The 5,016-nt window shown below is 39.1% G+C and overlaps 1 protein-coding gene across 2 annotated transcripts in view; it reads left to right on the top strand.

The window, feature by feature from the left end:
- gabrg1 (gamma-aminobutyric acid type A receptor subunit gamma1) overlaps nucleotides 1-5,016 on the top strand; it is a 56,687-nt gene that overhangs the window by 45,404 nt on the left and 6,267 nt on the right. The gene's annotated exons all lie outside the window — the stretch shown is intronic.

Here is a 5,016-nt window from a genome sequence, read left to right as displayed (position 1 = left end):
CGGTACTGGAGACTCTACCAGTTTGCCTTTGTAGGGTTGAGGAACATGTCTGATGTAGCACACACCCAGTCAGGTAAGAGATTATGGTCAAGTCACTTACATGTTGCTGTGTTCCAGTTTTTCATGAGGCACTGGCATTACACAACTTTAGCCTGCATTTGTGTTGCCATGGATCAAATCAATCCTATGTATAGATAATGGATGGAATATCATGTACAGGTATAGATAAAATTTTTGGGACACACACTGGCAAAAAAGGGAAGATTAATTTACTAATGCATTGACCAAATGTAGCATATTAAATAAACATGAAATTAATGCCCTGTCATTCTGATTAATCACAGTTTTAATTGAAATAAATTAAATTTAAAAAACTGTTCTAGTTTATAAGTATATAGAGAAATGGGGGCATGGCAGCAGGCTACTTGAAAACCACTGGAATGCGCCTGTCATTTTAGAATGATTCTGATTTACACTAACATACACACAATAGAAAGAACAAAATTGGCTGGTGTCATGAATATGATGGTAATGTCTCCTGCACTTATTTTGTGCACAAGGTAAGAACATTTCTATGCGCATGTTAGTGAATAAGGTCCACTGCCTGTCTGCCGTTTGGTGTTTACAGTCTTATGCAAAAGTTTAGGCACCCCTTGATACATAACAGATTTTGGTGATTTTTTATTTGAACAGATGTTAACACAGTTTCTCTTGGAAATGGAAAAAATGCACAATATTTTCTGCAAACAGTGATGCATAGTTACTTCTTATGCCATAAATTGAACAAAAATAAAAAATAAAAACATTATTATGGCATGGTGCAAAAGTTTGGGCACCCTACACAATCAGTACTTAGTAACACCTCCTCTGGCAGATATCACAGCTTGCAAACGCTTTTCATAGCCAGCTAAAAGTCTTTCAATTCTTGTACTTGGGATCTTCTCCCATTCTTCCTTGCAAAAGGCTTCTAGTTCTGTAATATTCTTTGGTCGTCTTGCATGCACAGCTCTTTTAAGATCTACCCACAAATTTTCAATGATGTTTAAATCAGGGGACTGTGATGGCCATTCCAAAACCTTCAGCCTGCGTCTCTTGAGGTATTCCATAGTGGATTTCGAGGTATGTTTAGGATCATTGTCCTGTTGTAGAAGCCATCCTCTTTTCAGCTTCAGCTTTTTTACAGATGGTGTGATGTTTGCTTCCAGAATTTGCTGGTATTTAGTGGAATCCATTCTTCCCTCCACCCGTGCAATGTTTCCTGTGCCACTGGCTGCAACACAACCCCAGAGCATGATAGATCCACCCCCATGCTTAATAGTTGGCAAGGTGTTCTTTTCATGAAATGCTGCTCCTTTTTTTCTCCAAACATGCCTTTGCTGATTGTGTCCAAAGAGTTCTATTTTAACTTCATCAGTCCACAGCACTTGTTTCCAAAACGCATCGGGCTTCTGTAGATGTCCTGTTGCATACTTCAGACGTTGGATTTTATGATGGGGACGCAGATAAGGTTTTCTTCTGCTGACTCTTCCATGAAGGCCTTGTCTGTGCAAGCATCGCTGCACAGTGGAACGGTGCACCACCACTCCTGAGTCTGCTAAATCTTCCTGCAGGTTTTTTGCAGTCAAATGGGGGTTTTGATTTGTCTTTCTGACCAGCATACGAGCAGTTCTGTCCGAGAGTTTTCTTGGTCTTCCAGATCTCATCTTGACCTCCACAGTTCCCCTGATCTGCCATCTCTTAATTACATTTCTTACTGTGGAAACTGCAAGCTGACAACGCTTTGCTATCTTCTTGTAGCCTTCTCCTGCATTGTGGGCATCAATAACTTTCATTTTCAGGGTCTTACACAGCTGCTTAGAGGAACCCATGGTTGCTGGGTGTCCACAAGTGTGTGCACAAGGTTTGAAGAGTCAAAGTATTTGTACAGCTTTGAAATTGGCATTTACCAATGACAGCTGTTGCTGTGCATCAGATCTAACGAGCTGATTAAGGTCTGATACCTTGTGAGAGACTTTGAGACTCTGGAACTCTTAGGGTGCCCAAACTTTTGCACCATGCCATAATCATGTTTTTATTTTTTATTTTTGTTCAATTTATGGCATAAGAAGTAACTATGCATCACTGTTTGCAGAAAATATTGTGCATTTTTTCCATTTCCAAGAGAAACTGTGTTAACATCTGTTCAAATAAAAAATCACCAAAATCTGTTATTTATCAAGGGGTGCCTAAACTTTTGCATAAGACTGTATGTATGGCATAGTGTACAGAAACATCTGTGCCGAGTGCAGGCTGGAAGTACCACATTAGTAAATTAGTCCTGACTGAACAGACTGTAGATACTGTGCACACGTCACTGCTGTTATTACACTTATGGTTAAATGCTAAACTGCATTTCGTTGCCTTGTACTTGTACATGGGTAATGACAATAAAGTTGAATCTAATCTTAAAGGAATCATTGCAGCTGGTTAACATCTTACTTTTGCAAGACCTTATGCAAATCAATGTGCATGATTGTACTGTGTGGAGGATGCAACCAAACAAAAACCACTGACCCTGAAGCCTGTCAAGAAGCATCACACCACATCTTGTTATGCTTCAGAAGAAACATCACAACATTCTTTGGAAAATGTTTTGTCGTGTTTCACAACATGATAAAGCTAATAACTAGGGTTGGGTATACACGTAATCACAACAGACATTTCAGTGCCAGAGCTGTTGAGTGTTTTTCCTCTGGTGCTTTGAAACCGAACTTACAGTCAACAGAAGCATCATTGCTATCACTGGTTATGTAACTTGGCAGTTTGTCTCCCCCTACAGTTGCTGTGTGTAATTTTGTTGTACCCAACTGTCGAGAAGGCACAGCTAGTATTTACCTCTCCTCATGAGTACCAGTAGGCCTACATGTGCATTTGTTTACAAGACAAAGCAATTACTGAACCGTGAAAGACAATGAAAGGAAGGTGATGGTAATATTACAGGATTTTTTATTTATTTATTGTGATACTGAAGATGAACAAAAAGAATAACAAATAATGGCAGGTTTTTCTTTTTTTGAATTTTATTGAAATACTGTTTGTATTTTCAGATTGTTTCCTAAACATTTAAATGTGGATGATAAACACTGGCTAGTGCAATTTATTACAAGCTACCTGAGATGAATGTTAGGCTGCAAACTTAAAAGACTTATTTGGTGTGATAGTGACAAAGACTGACCAAAGTTCTCAACATGACATGAATTCATATATTTAGGGAACTGAGGTAGATGAGTTTTTACATCTCCCTGAGGTGGGATGACATCAACAGGGTTTCAGCCTATGCAGAAGTATTTCATAAATAATATTAGCAGAGATGTACACTCCACTGTAATGTTGTTTTCCTGTTAGCAGATCTCTATAGTTAATTCCAGGACAATAGCTATTAACAGTCAAGGTCAAAGTGTTTATTTGTCATATGCACAGTTAAGGAACATGTTTCCCTGTGCAATGAAATTCTTACTTTGCCGTCCACATGAATGCCACATAATACAAGTGAAATATAAAGTAGATGAGCAATAACACAAATCTAAATAGGCAGTAAAATCATAAATCTAAGGCACTTTAAAGCAGCAAGTGAAGGAAACAAATAAAAATACAACAAGAACACTATAATTCAGAGAGAATATATGCTATGTGGGAGCCACGGAGTGCAAATACTCAGCAGTGAGTGTGCAATTGTGCATGTGCAAAATGAGTATGTAAACAGTACAGATGGAATTACATGAGGTAGATCCAGTAACCCTAACAGGGTTATTTTTAGCTCTCACCAATGAATAAAATCCCACTGGATATTTACTCTTGTTTGGTCTCTTGCTCTCTCATTTTCTCTTCTTCTTGGCTGCAGCTGGGCTCTGCCGATGCTGTAGCTCTGGGATGTGCTGTGTTGAGCATGTTCTTTACATGCTTCAGCTGGACAGATAATAGCTATATAAACATATGCCTATGGGACAGATGTCTTTTTACTATATGCCAAACTACATTTGTGCTTTTGCCCATGTCCTGTTGCACAGCTCATTCACAATTGCAGTAGGCAGTTGTAGTAAGTTAGTAAGTCTGAACTGTAAGTCAAACGTTGGGGACTGGGAGGACATAATACTTTATACAACATGATATTATACATAATACAGCATCCTTGCTGACAGCTTACTCTGTTGTGAACAAGCTGTAGCTGCCTGCTAAGCAGAGTTAGCTTAGTCTACTAGTGGGTCCTCACAGCTCCACAAACATCAGAGCACGTTTCCAAATTGGCATCACATGGATAGACTGACCACTAGGGGTGTAAAGATAAACTGATATGAATTGAAAAATTGATACAAAAGTCAGATCTACAGGTGCATTGCTTGAAAACCACAGATTTGAACCAAAGGCATTTAAAAATGTTTTAAAATTGATATAGATATTGACAAGTTTTCTGTTTTGGCTTTTTGTGCTCCGCTCTAGTATGTGTGCATATGTGTATGTGTGACATTATCTCGTAGCTACTTCTTAACGATGTAGGTCTGAAACAATAAAGACAGAGGCAGGAGCAGACAGTGCTAGTGTTGGCAGCCACTTTCAGAGCACATCACGATGTGACGAACTTATGTAGTGCAGTAACATATGATCCTGGCATGCAGTGGCAATAGCGGAGATGCCATTCACCTTATTAGAAGTCAGTCTGCCATCAAAATGAAGATGAAGAAGAAGGGGCATATTACACATCTTCAGGGCTGATGCACATTAGCTTCACTCTGTGCTACCAGCCAAAGTAATGTGTGAGCAAAAATTACACCAGAAACATTACTGGTGTGAGTTGACTCCAACACTCTGTTGGAGAAATCGTTCAGGGTCAGATTCTCGTTTTTAGCCAGCACTGGCCATCGCTCTTCCCAGTTAAAATGTCAAATAGCAGTTTGTATTATTTGTCACTAACTAACGTTGATTATAGGCCAAAATGAAAGTCAGTTATTGAGTATGTGCACTGTCTGCAAGCCAGTAGGG

This window comes from Monopterus albus, unplaced genomic scaffold, assembly GCF_001952655.1.
Source record: "Monopterus albus unplaced genomic scaffold, M_albus_1.0 scaffold40.1, whole genome shotgun sequence".
NCBI lineage: Eukaryota > Metazoa > Chordata > Actinopteri > Synbranchiformes > Synbranchidae > Monopterus > Monopterus albus.
Note: the sequence above shows the minus strand (reverse complement) of the source record. Positions and strands in the feature narration are given on the sequence as shown.